General features: G+C 38.0%; 1 protein-coding gene across 1 annotated transcript in view; it reads right to left on the bottom strand.

The window, feature by feature from the left end:
* Nucleotides 1–17,762, bottom strand: part of LOC128658546 (dynein axonemal heavy chain 11-like) — a 1,692,686-nt gene that overhangs the window by 1,501,198 nt on the left and 173,726 nt on the right. The window lies entirely within an intron of this gene.

Consider the following 17,762-nt stretch of genomic DNA (forward strand, 5'->3'; position numbering starts at 1 on the left):
ATAAACTAACGGGGAAGGACAAAAATAGGGGTTTGATATAGCACTCTTTCCTAAGATGTAAGGTAGCTGTTAAAAGATTAAACTTTATTGGGTATAGTAAAATATGAGGAAAAACCCCTCTATGAAAGTAACAATATCTAAATAGCCAATTATTTGAAACAACATGTATAGACACCCCCCTGTTTCCTGGCCGATATCAGCTGCCGTCGGGATCAGGTGCCAGGGGTGACAAACATGAGCAAAGTGTAAAAAATAATACACAGTGAAGTGCACTAAATAACACAGACGTGTTTCGGCCTTGCATACGGCCTTTTTCAATGTAAATGTGGACAAGCTGAAGCCCAGGTGCCACCTCTTTATATACCTTCAGTAAGAGAAACCATCGTCCAATTCTAAAACAGCTTAATGCAACACCCTCCATTAAACCAATCCGAGCTAATCAACTAACTGGGTGTGGGCGTATAGGTCGCCTCTCTTATGATTAGCCGAAAGCTCATTGTAACGTAGTGAGGGGAGGGGCAGACGGAACTTGTTTGACTCAATTTTGACAGCGTAAAATAAGTAATCATTGCGTGTATTATCATCTGTCAAAAATGACGATCGACTCCCAGTACCTGTAATATGTTAAAACAACACGGGGTCCAGCATTTTCCACAAACAACCTTTTTACAATAGTGTCATGCATTACGCATAAGACAACAAAATCTGTCTTAGTATACGCTGGATGTAATGTCATTGCTGGGTCGTGTGGAGATAAACGACTCCCAGAACCTCTGATGTGTGTAACCAACACGGAGTCCAACAGTCTAATAAGTGACCCTAATAAGGTAGAGATTAATATGAGTGTATCTGTTGATTTGTGCTCTTTTGGTTGTAAGAGATCTGTTCTATTTTTTGCTAAGGCTTTGTGGTATGCCTTAGCTAGTAGCTTTTTAGAATAGCCACATTTTAGGAGTCTGTCCCTTAAATCATTAGCTGCCTTTTAAAAAGATTCTTGAGTAGTACAGTTTCACTCAGACTCAGATTCATCTCTACCTATAATTGCCAAAGTGAACAATTGCGAACACTACTACCAGATAGACCCTCGTTCACATTTAGAAGAGCTAGAAACCTCAATGATCACCAAACTACGAGCCACTTTAATAGGAATGCCAAAAAAGCACCCATATACAAGGGTTCTGTCCCATGTGGGCATTGTAAGATATGCCAACACATGGTCAAAAAAAAGGTTATGACAGACAGATTCCAAAAGAAATGGAAAATAAAGACACACATAAATTGCCAACGTACTGATGTTATTTACTGCATATCGTGCTCATGTGATAGACTCTATGTAGGCATGACTACCAGGTACAAGGATGACTGAACATATGAGTAACATCCACAATGCATGTAAAGATCTTGATAAAGGCAAACAGATAACTAGTGTGGCTAGGCATTTCCTTGTCAGTATATGGCCGGGTTATAATAAAAACATAATTTATGTAAGAACTTACCTGATAAATTCATTTCTTTCATATTAGCAAGAGTCCATGAGCTAGTGACGTATGGGATATACATTCCTACCAGGAGGGGCAAAGTTTCCCAAACCTCAAAATGCCTATAAATATACCCCTCACCACACCCACAAATCAGTTTAACGAATAGCCAAGAAGTGGGGTGATAAGAAAAAAGTGTGAAAGCATATAAAATAAGGAATTGGAATAATTGTGCTTTATACAAAAAAATCATAACCACCACAAAAAAGGGCGGGCCTCATGGACTCTTGCTAATATGAAAGAAATGAATTTATCAGGTAAGTTCTTACATAAATTATGTTTTCTTTCATGTAATTAGCAAGAGTCCATGAGCTAGTGACGTATGGGATAATGACTACCCAAGATGTGGATCTTTCCACGCAAGAGTCACTAGAGAGGGAGGGATAAAATAAAGACAGCCAATTCCTGCTGAAAATAATCCACACCCAAAATAAAGTTGAATGAAAAACATAAACAGAAGATTCAAACTGAAACCGCTGCCTGAAGTACTTTTCTACCAAAAACTGCTTCAGAAGAAGAAAATACATCAAAATGGTAGAATTTAGTAAAAGTATGCAAAGAGGACCAAGTTGCTGCTTTGCAAATCTGATCAACCGAAGCTTCATTCCTAAACGCCCAGGAAGTAGAAACTGACCTAGTAGAATGAGCTGTAATCCTTTGAGGCGGAGTTTTACCCGACTCGACATAGGCATGATGAATTAAAGATTTCAACCAAGATGCCAAAGAAATGGCAGAAGCTTTCTGGCCTTTTCTAGAACCGGAAAAGATAACAAATAGACTAGAAGTCTTTCGGAAAGACTTAGTAGCTTCAACATAATATTTCAAAGCTCTAACAACATCCAAAGAATGCAACGATTTCTCCTTAGAATTCTTAGGATTAGGACATAATGAGGGAACCACAATTTCTCTACTAATGTTGTTGGAATTCACAACCTTAGGTAAAAATTCAAAAGAAGTTCGCAACACCGCCTTATCCTGATGAAAAATCAGAAAAGGAGACTCACAAGAAAGAGCAGATAATTCAGAGACTCTTCTGGCAGAAGAGATCGCCAAAAGGAACAAAACTTTCCAAGAAAGTAATTTAATGTCCAATGAATGCATGGGTTCAAAAGGAGGAGCTTGAAGAGCCCCCAGAACCAAATTCAAACTCCAAGGAAGAGAAATTGACTTAATGACAGGTTTTATACGAACCAAAGCTTGTACAAAACATTGAATATCAGGAAGATTAGCAATCTTTCTGTGAAGAAGAACAGAAAGAGCAGAGATTTGTCCTTTCAAAGAACTTGCGGATAAACCTTTATCTAAACCATCCTGAAGAAACTGTAAAATTCTCGAAATTCTAAAAGAATGCCAAGAAAAATGATGAGAAAGACACCAAGAAATATGTCTTCCAGACTCTATAATATATCTCTCTAGATACAGATTTACGAGCCTGTAACATAGTATTAATCACAGAGTCAGAGAAACCTCTTTGACCAAGAATCAAGCGTTCAATCTCCATACCTTTAAATTTAAGGATTTGAGATCCTGATGGAAAAAAGGACCTTGCGACAGAAGGTCTGGTCTTAGCGGAAGAGTCCACGGATGGCAAGAGGCCATCCGGACAAGATCCGCATACCAAAACCTGTGAGGCCATGCCGGAGCTACCAGCAGAACAAACGAGCATTCCTTCAGAATCTTGGAGATTACTCTTGGAAGAAGAACTAGAGGTGGAAAGATATAGGCAGGATGATACTTCCAAGGAAGTGATAATGCATCCACTGCTTCCGCCTGAGGATCCCGGGATCTGGACAGATACCTGGGAAGTTTCTTGTTTAGATGAGACGCCATCAGATCTATTTCTGGAAGCTCCCACATTTGAACAATCTGAAGAAATACCTCTGGGTGAAGAGACCATTCGCCCGGATGCAACGTTTGGCGACTGAGATAATCCGCTTCCCAATTGTCTATACCTGGGATATGAACCGCAGAGATTAGACAGGAGCTGGATTCCGCCCAAACCAGAATTTGAGATACTTCTTTCATAGCCAGAGGACTGTGAGTCCCTCCTTGATGATTGATGTATGCCACAGTTGTGACATTGTCTGTCTGAAAACAAATGAACGATTCTCTCTTCAGAAGAGGCCAAGACTGAAGAGCTCTGAAAATTGCACAGAGTTCCAAAATATTGATCGGTAATCTCACCTCCTGAGATTCCCAAACTCCTTGTGCCGTCAGAGATCCCCACACAGCTCCCCAACCTGTAAGACTTGCATCTGTTGAAATTACAGTCCAGGTCGGAAGAACAAAAGAAGCCCCCTGAATTAAACGATGGTGATCTGTCCACCACGTTAGAGAGTGTCGTACAATCGGTTTTAAAGATATTATTGAGATATCTTTGTGTAATCCCTGCACCATTGATTCAGCATACAGAGCTGAAGAGGTCGCATGTGAAAACGAGCAAAGGGGATCGCGTCCGATGCAGCAGTCATAAGACCTAGAATTTCCATGCATAAGGCTACCGAAGGGAATGATTGTGACTGAAGGTTTCGACAAGCTGAAATCAATTTTAGACGTCTCTTGTCTGTCAAAGACAGAGTCATGGACACTGAATCTATCTGGAAACCCAGAAAGGTTACCCTTGTCTGAGGAATCAATGAACTTTTTAGTGAATTGATCCTCCAACCATGATCTTGAAGAAACAACACAAGTCGATTCGTATGAGATTCTGCTAAATGTAAAGACTGAGCAAGTACCAAGATATCGTCCAAATAAGGAAATACCACAATACCCTGTTCTCTGATTACAGACAGAAGGGCACCGAGAACCTTTGTAAAAATTCTTGGAGCTGTAGCTAGGCCAAACGGCAGAGCCACAAACTGGTAATGCTTGTCCAGAAAAGAGAATCTCAGGAACTGATAATGATCTGGATGAATCGGAATATGCAGATATGCATCCTGTAAATCTATTGTGGACATATAATGCCCTTGCTGAACAAAAGGCAAGATAGTCCTTACAGTTACCATTTTGAACGTTGGTATCCTTACATAACGATTCAATATTTTTAGATCCAGAACTGGTCTGAAGGAATTCTCCTTCTTTGGTACAATGAAGAGATTCGAATAAAACCCCAGCCCCTGTTCCAGAACTGGAACTGGCATAATTTCTCCAGCCAACTCTAGATCTGAAACACATTTCAGAAATGCTTGAGCTTTCACTGGATTTACTGGGACACGGGAAAGAAAAAATCTCTTTGCAGGAGGTCTTATCTTGAAACCAATTCTGTACCCTTCTGAAACAATGTTCTGAATCCAAAGATTGTGAACAGAATTGATCCAAATTTCTTTGAAAAAACATAACCTGCCCCCTACCAGCTGAGCTGGAATGAGGGCCGCACCTTCATGTGGACTTAGAAGCTGGCTTTGCTTTTCTAGAAGGCTTGGATTTATTCCAGACTGGAGATGGTTTCCAAACTGAAACTGCTCCTGAGGATGAAGGATCAGGTTTTTGTTCTTTGTTGAAACGAAAGGAACGATAACGATTATTAGCCCTGTTTTTACCCTTAGATTTTTTATTCTGTGGTAAAAAAGTTCCTTTCCCACCAGTAACAGTTGAGATAATAGAATCCAACTGAGAACCAAATAATTTGTTACCCTGGAAAGAAATGGAAAGTAGAGTCGATTTAGAAGACATATCAGCATTCCAAGTTTTAAGCCATAAAGCTCTTCTAGCTAAAATAGCTAGAGACATAAACCTGACATCAACTCTGATAATATCAAAAATGGCATCACAGATAAAATTATTAGCATGTTGAAGAAGAATAATAATATTATGAGAATCATGATCTGTTACTTGTTGCGCTAAAGTTTCCAACCAAAAAGTTGAAGCTGCAGCAACATCAGCCAATGATATATCAGGTCTAAGAAGATTACCTGAACACAGATAAGCTTTTCTTAGAAAGGATTCAATTTTCCTATCTAAAGGATCCTTAAACGAAGTACCATCTGACGTAGGAATAGTAGTACGTTTAGCAAGGGTAGAAATAGCCCCATCAACTTTAGGGATTTTGTCCCAAAATTCTAATCTGTCAGACGGCACAGGATATAATTGCTTAAAACGTTTAGAAGGAGTAAATGAATTACCCAAATTATTCCATTCTCTGGAAATTACTTCAGAAATAGCACCAGGAACAGGAAAAACTTCTGGAATAACCACAGGAGATTTAAAGACCTTATCTAAACGTTTAGATTTAGTATCAAGAGGACCAGAATCCTCAATTTCTAAAGCAATTAGTACTTCTTTAAGTAAAGAACAAATAAATTCCATTTTAAATAAATATGAAGATTTATCAGCATCAACCTCTGAGACAGAATCCTCTGAACCATAAGAGTCATTAGAATCAGAATGATGATGTTCATTTAAAAATTCATCTGTATAAAGAGAAGTTTTAAAAGATTTTTTATGTTTACTAGAAGGAGGAATAACAGACATAGCCTTCTTGATGGATTCAGAAACAAAATCTCTTATGTTATCAGGAACATTCTGAACATTAGATGTTGATGGAACTGCAACAGGTAATGGTACATTACTAAAGGAAATATTATCTGCATTAATAAGTTTGTCATGACAATTAATACAAACAACAGCTGGAGGAACAGCTACCAAAAATTTACAGCAGATACACTTAGCTTTGGTAGTTCCAGCACCAGACAGCGATTTTCCTGAAGTATCTTCTGACTCAGATGCAACGTGAGACATCTTGCAATATGTAAGAGAAAAAACAACATATAAAGCAAAATTGATCAAATTCCTTAAATGACAGTTTCAGGAATGGGAAAAAATGCCAAGGAACAAGCTTCTAGCAACCAGAAGCAAAGAAAAATGAGACTTAAATAATGTGGAGACAAAAGCGACGCCCATATTTTTTTAGCGCCAAATAAGACGCCCACATTATTTGGCGCCTAAATGCTTTTGGCGCCAAAAATGATGCCACGTCCGGAACGCCGACATTTTTGGCGCAAAAGAACGTCAAAAATGACGCAACTTCCGGCGACACGTATGACGCCGGAAACAGAAAAGATTTTTTGCGCCAAAAAAGTCTGCGCCAAGAATGACGCAATAAAATGAAGCATTTTCAGCCCCCGCGAGCCTAACAGCCCACAGGGAAAAAAGTCAAATTTTTAAGGTAAGAAAAATAATTGATTCAAGTGCATTATCCCAAATATGAAACTGACTGTCTGAAAATAAGGAATGTTGAACATCCTGAGTCAAGGCAAATAAATGTTTGAATACATATATTTAGAACTTTATTAAAAAAGTGCCCAACCATAGCTTAGAGTGTCACAGAAAATAAGACTTACTTACCCCAGGACACTCATCTACATGTTTGTAGAAAGCCAAACCAGTACTGAAACGAAAATCAGCAGAGGTAATGGTATATATATAAGAGTATATCGTCGATCTGAAAAGGGAGGTAAGAGATGAATCTCTACGACCGATAACAGAGAACCTATGAAATAGACCCCGTAGAAGGAGCTCATTGAATTCAAACAGGCAATACTCTCCTCACATCCCTCTGACATTCACTGCACGCTGAGAGGAAAACCGGGCTCCAACCTGCTGCGGAGCGCATATCAACGTAGAATCTAGCACAAACTTACTTCACCACCTCCACAGGAGGCAAAGTTTGTAAAACTGATTTGTGGGTGTGGTGAGGGGTGTATTTATAGGCATTTTGAGGTTTGGGAAACTTTGCCCCTCCTGGTAGGAATGTATATCCCATACGTCACTAGCTCATGGACTCTTGCTAATTACATGAAAGAAATATATTTAATAATTATTCCTTAAAGAAACCCCCAATAAAATGCATATACAAAACAATTAAAATTGTAAATTCCTAAATTCTTTATATTAGTTAAAATTTATAGACACATTTAATTACATTTCTAGGAACCAGGTTATGAATCAAACTATACACGTTTATGCTGTTATAATATGCTATACAAAGATCATAAAAATTACCTTATTCACAATAATCTCGCAAATCAGAGTTGCATTTAAATATCACAATGAGATGCCAAGGTATGGTTTGTTGACTTCCAGACAATAATACTTAAGCTATTTAGCCCACAAATGATTCTATACAACTCTAATTAAAACACCAGAAGTTATATATATTCTTAATGTAAACAGCCAGTCTATATGCCAATTTATCTAAACTGAAATAAACTCTTTAGCAGCAATAAGGCAAATTATATATATATATATATATATATATATATATATATATCAAATAACTCATATGCCTGACTTAGAAATATGAAATACAAAGCACCTTTGTTTAGTAAACAAATTATTTAGCAATAGTGACTAGTTAAGACTACACAGGACTATGACTGCAAGCTAAAATACAAAGTGCCCTTTTAAAATTTCTAACTGCAATTTAGTTATAGTTACCAAATACCTTTGACTTAAATATTAAAATATAGAACAGTCATACATCACCAACATGAACCAATTCAGTATTCCAATAGTTTCCAAGTAGATTCAGATAACCTCATATGAAGAAAGGTTATTGCATAGATCAAGAAGTTAGTCTCAGCTTTTTGCTTAAAGTGATTCGGCTAGATTACGAGTTTTTGTCGGTAAGGCTGTGCGGTGTTAACAAGCATTTTATTCTATCCGCTCACTTAAGACAACGCTGGTATTACAGGCTTTTACAAACCCGACGTTAGCCGCAAAAAAGTGAGCGGAGAGCAAAATTTAGTTCCACATCTCACCTCAATACCAGCGCTACTTACGTTAGCGGTAAGCAGGTAAAACGTGCTCGTGCACGATTTCCCCATAGGAATCAATGGGGCTGAGCTGGCTGAAAAAAAACCTAACACCTGCAAAAAAGCAGCGTAAAGCTCCTAACGCAGCCCCATTGATTCCTATGGGGAAATACTTTTTATGTCTACACCTAACACCCTAACACTCTTACACTTATTAACCCCTAATCTGCTGCCCCTGACATCGCCGCAACCTACTTTATATTATTAACCCCTAATCTGCCGCTCCGGACACCGCCGCCACCTACATTATACTAATGAACCCCTAATCTGCTGCCCCCAACATCGTCGACACCTACATTATATTTATTAACCCCTAATCTGCCACCCCCAATGTCGCTGCAACCTACCTACATTTATTAACCCCTAATCTGCCTCCCCCAACGTCGCCGCCACTATACTAAAGTTATTAACCCCTAAACCTAAGTCTAACCCTAACACCCCCATAACTTAAATATAATTTAAATAAATTTAAATAAATATAACCTATTAACTAAATTATTCCTATTTAAAACTAAATACTTACCTATAAAATAAACCCTAAAATAGCTACAATATAACTAATAGTTACATTGTAGCTAGCTTAGGGTTTATTTTTATTTTACAGGCAACTTTGTATTTATTTTAACTAGGTAGAATAGTTATTAAATCGTTATTAACTATTTAATAACTACCTAGTTAAAATAAATACAAATTTACCTGTAAAAAAAATCCTAACCTAAGTTACAATTACACCTAACACTACACTATAATTAAATTAATTACCTAAACTAACTACAATTAAATACAAAAGAAAAAAAATTATCTAAACAACGGAAAAAAACACACTAAATTACAGAAAATAATAAAATAATTACAAGTTTTTTAAACTAATTACACCTAATCTAATCCCCCTAATAAAATAAAAAAGCCCCCTAAAATAATAAAAAGCCCTACCCTATACTAAATTACAAATATCCCTTAAAAGGGCCTTTTGCGGGGCATTGCCCCAAAGTAATCAGCTCTATTACCTGTAAAAATAAATGCAATACCCCCCCAACATTAAAACCCACCACTCACACACCCAACCCTACTCTAAAACCCACCCAATACCCCCTTAATAAAACCTAACACTAACCCCTTGAAGATCACCCTACCTTGAGAAGTCTTCACCCAGTCGGGCCGAAGTCCTCAACAAAGCCGGGCGAAGTGGTCCTCCAGACGGGCAGAAGTCTTCATCGAAGCCGGCCAGAAGAAGTCCTCCAGATGGGAAGAAGCCTTCATCCCGGCGGCATATTCTATCTTCATCCATCCGGAGCGAAGCGGGTCCATCTTCAAGACATTCGACATGGAGCATCCTCTTCCAACGAAGTCCAACTGAAGAATGAAGGTTCCTTTAAATGACGTCATCCAAGATGGCGTCCCTTGAATTCCGATTGGATGATAGAACTCTATCAGCCAATTGGAATTAGGGTAGAAAAAATCCTATTGGCTGATCCAATCAGCCAATAGGATTGAGCTCACATTCTATTGGCTGATTGGATCAGCCAATAGAATGCAAGCTCAATTCTATTGGCTGATTGCATCAGCCAATAGGATTTTTCCTACCTTAATTCCGATTGGCTGATAGAATTCTATCAGCCAATCGGAATTCAAGGGACGCCATCTTGGATGACGTAATTTAAAGGAACCTTCATTCTTCAGTTGGACTTCGTTGGAAGAGGTTGCTCTGCGTCAGATGTCTTGAAGATGGAGCTGCTCCGCGCCGGATGGATGAAGATAGAAGATGTCGCCTGGATGAAGACTTCTGCCCGTCTGGAGGACTTCTTCTGGCCGGCTTCAATGAAGACTTCTGCCCGTCTGGAGGACCACTTCACCCGGCTTTGTTGAGGACTTCGGCCTGGCTGGGTGAAGACTTCTCAAGGTAGGGTGATCTTCAAGGGGTTAGTGTTAGGTTTTATTAAGGGGGTATTGGGTGGGTTTTAGAGTAGGGTTTGGTGTGTGGGTGGTAGGTTTTAATGTTGGGGGGGTATTGGTTTTTTTTTACAGGTAATAGAGCTGATTACTTTGGGACAATGCCCCGCAAAAGACCCTTTTAAGGGCTATTTGTAATTTAGTATAGGATAGGGCTTTTTATTATTTTGGGGGGCTTTTTTATTTTATTAGGGGGATTCGATTAGGTGTAATTAGTTTAAAAAACTTGTAATTATTTTATTATTTTCTGTAATTTAGTGGGGTTTTTTTTCCGTCTTTTAGATAATTGTTTTCTATTGTATTTAATTGTAGTTAGTTTAGGTAATTAATTTAATTATAGTGTAGTGTTAGGTGTAATTGTAACTTAGGTTAGGGTTTATTTTACAGGTAAATTTGAATTTATTTTAGTTAGGTAGTAATTAAATAATTAATAACTATTTAATAACTATTGTAATCAAAGAAAGTCCAGCAGCACCACAGTAGTTTATTTTTCAAGCTTTATTAGTAGCTGGAGGTAAAAACAGGACGTTTCGGGCTCAGTAGCCCTTAATCATATATGATATATGATTAAGGGCTACTGAGCCCGAAACGTCATGTTTTTACCTCCAGGTACTAATAAAGCTTGAAAGATAAACTACTGTGGTGCTGCTGGACTTTCTTTGATTTGGATACTTGGGAGTCTTTGAGCAGTGGCTCCCCCAGCTTTGCACACTTAATTTGTACCACTGATGCTTGGGTCATTTGAGATTTTGGACATTTAATAACTATTGTAGCTAGTTAAAATAAATACAAACTTGCCTGTAAAATAAAAATAAAACCTAAGCTAGCTACAATGTAACTATTAGTATATTGTAGCTAGCTTAGGGTTTATTTTACAGGTAAGTATTTATTTTTAAATAGGAATAATTTAGTGAATGATAGTAATTTTATTTAGATTTATTTAAATTATATTTAAGTTAGGGGGTTTAGAGTTAGGGTTAGACTTTATTTACGGGTTAATAACTTTAATATAGTTGCGGCGACGTTGGGGGCGGCAGATTAGGGGTTAATAAATGTAGGTAGGTGTCGGCGATGTTAGGGACGGCAGATTAGGGGTTAATAAAATTAAACTAGTGTTTGCGATGCGGGAGTGTGGCGGTTTAGGGGTTAATAAATATTTTATATTGGCGGCGATGTCCGGTTCGGCAGATTAGGGGTTAAAAATATTTTTTTAGTGTTTACAATGTGGTGGGGGGGCCTCGGTTTAGGGGTTAATAGATAGTTTATGGGTGTTAGTGTACTTTTTAGCACTTTAGTTAAAGGGACACTGAAGCCACATTTTTTCTTTTGTAAATCAGAAAGAGCATGCAATTTTAAGCAACTTTCTAATTTGCTCCTATTATCATTTTTTCTTCATTCTCTTGCTATCTTTATTTGAAAAAGAAGGCATCTAAGCTTTTTTTGTTTTCAGTACTCTGGACAGCACTTTTTTATTGATGGATGAATTTATCAACCAATCAGCAAGGACAACCCAGGTTGTTCACCAAAAATGGGCCGGCATCTAAACTTACATTTGTGCATTTCAAATAAAGATACCAAGAGAATGAAGAAAATTTGATAATAGGAGTAAATTAGAAAGTTGCTTAAAATTTCATGCTCAATCTGAATAACGAAAGAAAAAATTTGCAGTGTCCCTTTAAGAGTTTTATGCTACGGCGTTAGCCCATAAAACTCTTAACTACTGACTTTTAAATGCGGTACCAGGCTTGACAGGAGAGGCTGTACCGCTCACTTTTTTTGCAGATTCGTAATACCGGCGTTATGCAAGTCCCATTGAAAATATAGGATACGCAATTTACGTAAGTAGATTTGCGGTATTAATGAGTCTGGACAAAAAAGTGAGCGGTACACCTGTCATTTCAAGACTCGTAATACCAGCGGGCATTAAAAAGCAGCGTTAGGACCCCGCTTTTTAACCCTAATGCACAACTCGTAATCTAGCTGATTGTGTCCCAAGTATGGCAGCCAGTTATTCAATCACAAGTTTCAGCAGACAAAAGACTGTCCTCTATCTCATCTTGCACAATGTTATATCATGAGATATAACACACCCTTTTTTTATTCTTATTGTAATCATTGGTGATTATTTGGAAATGCCCCACGGTGCTTGTCCCTCTCATTGGTTATTTGGGAGATGCCTCCCTGATTGGCTCATCTGGCTCTGCATGTCTTCCAATAGTTAATTTATTTGGCTGTCATACCATCCTTAATCCCCTAGGGGCACCAGACAACCACAAATATAGTCTCACCATTAATTATTGCCACAGTCCAAATATCTCCTTATATTGTTTATATTTAACATACTATAATTCCTAGCATTAATAAACCTCTCTTGTCAGCATCTATATTTCATTTAACATAACAGAAAATGTACAATTTGACACCAAACACTAGTATTTATCAATTCCTATGTAAAATAGAAGATATCCATGTTTATGGCTAATATTTATAGGACATCTTGCTGTCTGCAAAATAAAGAAACAATGTTGTTAAAAATGTCAAACATTTATACATCTATTTGCAGTATTTATCAAGCTCATCAAATATTTATCTAATATGTTACTATTAGTCACTGCTTCTTAGGTCCACAATGCACATTTTTATACAGTATTTAAAATTATACAGGCTGTATTTTAAAAATGAATTTAACAGCTGCAATGTTACATGTTGAAATCTTAATTCTTGGCTTCTATGCTCCCAAGGAACACATGGCTGGGCAGGATGCGTATGTAGCTCAACAGGGGATCATTTAACATGTAGATGGTAAAAGCTACAATTACTTGAACATGTTTGTAGATTCAATCATTCCCACAGGCGGACCGTCTATTCCCCACAGGGGGCCTGTGAGTTCATTACCCATCTTGGGCAGGAAGCACATATATTGGAATATTCCTCTGAGGCTCCATCATGCTAATATTTACTTTGAAGTAGAACACTGGTTTTATTTATACAACAGTTTTAGAAACAGTACAAAAATAGGGGAGACAGAATTTCAATAAAGCAGGAGTCTTATAAAAATTAGGTAGTATACTAAGTGATATGTGAGTATATAAGACTATCTGTTGCAGGGTTAAAGCTCAGTGCACAAGACAACTAACAAAATAATTGTAATAGGTTATACAATTAAGTATAAGTAGCTTTAGTCCTGCAAAAAAAATTATATTTCTGCTCAGAGAGACAATATATAAAGAGACACTTATAGGTGACGCGCGTTTCACAAAAACGCTTCCTCAGAGGGGGTGACCCAGTCTAAGCCTTTGTTCTTTCTGAAATAACTATGCAAACAATTCCATTTATGAATGAGAGAGGGGGGCTGGTTTACACAGCCAAGAATCATTTGGCAGAGTAAATACAACTGCTGTAACCAGTTTCATGTATAATGAAACCTGTGGTCTTAACAACCATATATATATTAAATTATATATATATATATATATATATATATATAAAATAATCTTCACAGATACCCTGAATATATATCCCCCTTCCAATTTTAAATAGATGTAGGACACAAATATTTGAATTGGCTTAAAGTCAGTGGTACTTGGTGAGTGTATTGACCATATGCCTTACAGACAGTCTTCTATGAAGAGAGTCCGTTATTTTTGAGCCTTCATGCTCATTAGCTAGGCATCTTTAAACTACAATATCTCTTTAGTGCATTGGGGTTATAACACTTAATTCTCCCTCTATGACTTGTAGTTGGGATCTAGGATGGCACGCTCGCAACCGATTAATATGGACCCATTTATCCATAAAAGTATAATTTTTAGGTATCCTAATTTTATAGGCAACTGGAGATATTTTGTCCGTAATGACAAAAAGACTCTTCCATGATGGAAGGAATTTCTTCTCCTTAACCTAATCTCTTCCAAAGTTATAAGGATAAACTTTATCATTTATTTCATATTCCTTTTTGGACGTTTTGAGATCATAATAGGTTTTAGTGGTAGTTGCGGCCTTCTCTAAGTTCCTTTGAGCGAATGCAAAGGTATATTGCAGGTGCTTCCTTAGGTTCTCCACATATTGATGCGTATTGGCAGCATTTATCAAGTTCTGGTCTGATGTACGGTACAGTAGATGCTGAGGTCGAACCATTCTTCTACCAGTCATAAACTTAAAAGGTGTCATCTTAGTAGCATTACATTCCAATCTTTACCCGTTTCACTCACTAACTTTTTGAGGATTTTCACAATGGACTGGTTGTAACTACATCACCACTTGAGGCAGATCTATGTGCAATATGGAGCTTTCTTTTAACCCCTAGTATTTTCCCCATTTTAGTCATCACTTCGCTAGTGAAGTGGGTCCCCCGATCGGATCTGATTCGCTGGGGTAAACCAAATCTGGAAAAAACGTGGTTGATGAGCAATGCTGCGCATGTTTCAGCACTATTGTTAGGTGCACTGATGCACTCTACCCATTTAGTGAACAGGCATGTCACTGTTAACATGCATTTGTTACGTCTTGATGATCTAGTTACTGGACCAATAAAATCAATTTGTATATCTGACCATGGCATTACCATCCCCCTTTTCTGCAATGGCGCTCAATGTGTTGGTGCAGTAGGTTGGAGCTGTGGACAGATTAAAAAACCTTGACAATACATTTGAACATCTTTCAACATGTGTGGCCAAAAGGCGTAATCATGAAATATTTCATACGTTAATTTGGTGCCACGATGACCAGATGTGGGAGCATCATGGGCATGTTGAAGCATTAGACCTCTGAACTTGATGGGTACCACCCATTGCTGGATGCCAGTTTTGGAGGTTCTAATTAACAAACCATCCTGTAACTTAAATTGTGATCTGGATTTCATTAAGATTCTAAGATCTTCCTTGCCAATACAATCATCTTTTGAGATGGGGTTGCTTTCAGGATCTTCTATGTGCTTATAGAAGATGCCTACAATGGGGTCTTCTTTTTGACTAGTGATCAGGTCCTCACTAGGAGAATCCTGACTCCATTGTACCAGTTCTGGTAATGGATTCTACCTGAATTGCACCCATTAAATGGTCGATATTGAGGAGTTCTTCAGTTATGGCTCCTTGTTTGGCTAATGAATCTGTAAGATCATTGCCTTTCTTATCCGGACCTAGAACCCTGGAATGACCCTTGTTTTTTTTCCAGTGTATGGTTAAATCATTGGATACCACCAGATTATCAATCTCGCAGAACAACTTGCCATCTTTGACTGGTTTGTTGTTAGTTTTCTGCATGCCATTTCTTTTCCAAGTTGGCAGGTATTCAACAAAACTGTCACACACATAATTTGAGTCAGTAATGATCACAAATTCATGAATACCGTGTTTTAGCCATCTCAATGGTTTTTAGAACAGCAGTGAGTTCTGCAACTTGACTGGATCTTGGTCCAATGTTGAAATCTACAGAAATATTTGGAAATCCATTTGCCCAAGTTATACCAATGCCAGCGACTAATCTGCGCTCATTTTCAATAGTGGCATGGTAAGAACAACCATCAACATATACCCAAGGTAATGTTTGACAATGGTCCTCATTGTATATCTTATACGGGGAAAGCAATTGTTCCTCCAGGAAATCATCTTCTAATAACTCTTCCCCATGATCCTTAGCAGTACAGTCGTGGAGCTCAGCAAGCCCCTGTGCGACTGGATTCTTTTTATTCTGCTTGTAGCAAATTTCTAAAGGCCAGCCTTGTAAGGAGAGTCCACGCTGTTATGCGGCTATTAGAAAAGTTCCCATCTCTTATTCTCTCACTTTGCAGATATAGCAAAGACTGGTGGGCCGTTTCTACAATAATTTTCTCGCGCTGTATATAGCTGCAGAAATTTTGTAGAGCCCATACGGTAGATAAGAGGACTTTTTCGCAATCAAAATTTTATTTCTACTGGGGATAGAGTTTTGCTCACATAAGCAATGACTTTGCTTAAATTATCATGCTTTTGGTATATAACAGCACTCATGCTTATATCTGTGTAACCTGTCTCTAAGAAGAAAGGTTTACCACCTTCAGGGTACGCTAAGCAAGGTGCTTGAGTAAGTTTCCTCTTCAGCTCTTTGATAGCTGTCTCTTGATTCTCACTCCAGTGCCATTTTACGTCATTTCAAGAAGTAGTAGTGGTTTAGCTAATTCTGCATAATTATCAATACATTTGCAAGAATAATTTGTCATACCCAGGAATGATCTCAATTCCTTTAAGTTACTTGGGTTTTGGGAATTTATTATAGCTTCCACCTTTTTCTTCTGAGGATTTAGCCCTTCAGAAGTAACTTCATGTCCTAAGAAGTTTACACGAGAGCGGTACCATTGAGCTTTTTGTAGGGATAATTTGACACCTGCCCTTTTAAGTTGGCTGAGGACATGTTTAAGCTCTGTGATGTGTTTTTCAAAATCTGTGCTTTTGATTAAAACATCATCAATATAAGATAAGGTCCCCCTTTCCAGTGCATCAGGCATAGCCTTATGCATGAATACTGCAAACTCATGTCCTGAATTTATGTATCCAAATGGGAGTCTCTGGAATGCATATTGGACCTTTTGGAATGTGAATGCGAGCTTATACTGGTCCTCCTCATGTACCTTTATGGTCCAATATCCCTGTCTACAATCAATGGCAGTGAATATTTAGATCCCTGCATCTGTGCTAGGCACTGGTCAATATATGGCACAGGCCAGCCAGACATGTACACTCGTTTGTTTAGCTGTCTTAAATCAGCACACAAACGCCATTGTCCGTTGGGCTTAAGAACACCAAGAATAGGATTGTTATAAGTGCTGTGCTCCTGTCTGATAATTCTTCTTTCTTCCAGGTTCCTTATGATTTCTGCAAGAGAATCATATGAGGCAAAAGGAAGTCTGTATTGTTTGACAAAGACAGGTGGTGCATTGGGATCTGTTTGGATTCTTGCAATGTGCAAGTCTGTAATCCCACAGTCATAAGAAACCCTAGTAAAAATATCCTTGTACTCTATCAGGAGTTCTCATAGCTGTCGGCTTCATCATCACTGGAACAGCCATTAGCTAAAGATATTTGCTCTTTGACTATTTGCTGAAATCCTGGAAAGAGTTCAGGTTGTCCTATTTCATAGGCTTCTTCCAACCTAGAGGTGAGGTCCCCTTGATTATAATTTATATTGCCCCCATGACTCTGGGTATTGGGGTATTCTTGCTGTTTGATCGGCTGATCAAATACTAGAGAGGCTTCCTCAATTTGACAAATGCCTTCCTCTGAGCTGAAGGGATAAATAGACTGAATTGTAAATAGTCCCTAGATGCAAAGGATTGTTCTATTAATTGTTTTTCAGTTAAATATCCTTCAGGTATTAACCCAATTACATTATTCTGGAATTCAAAAGTGTAATAACTTGATTCCAGTGCATATCCTATGGTTGTTCCCTTGGATAAGGTTATATCCTGTGGGGTCATGTTATGCACAAT

The sequence above is a fragment of the Bombina bombina genome, chromosome 1, assembly GCF_027579735.1.
Source record: "Bombina bombina isolate aBomBom1 chromosome 1, aBomBom1.pri, whole genome shotgun sequence".
NCBI lineage: Eukaryota > Metazoa > Chordata > Amphibia > Anura > Bombinatoridae > Bombina > Bombina bombina.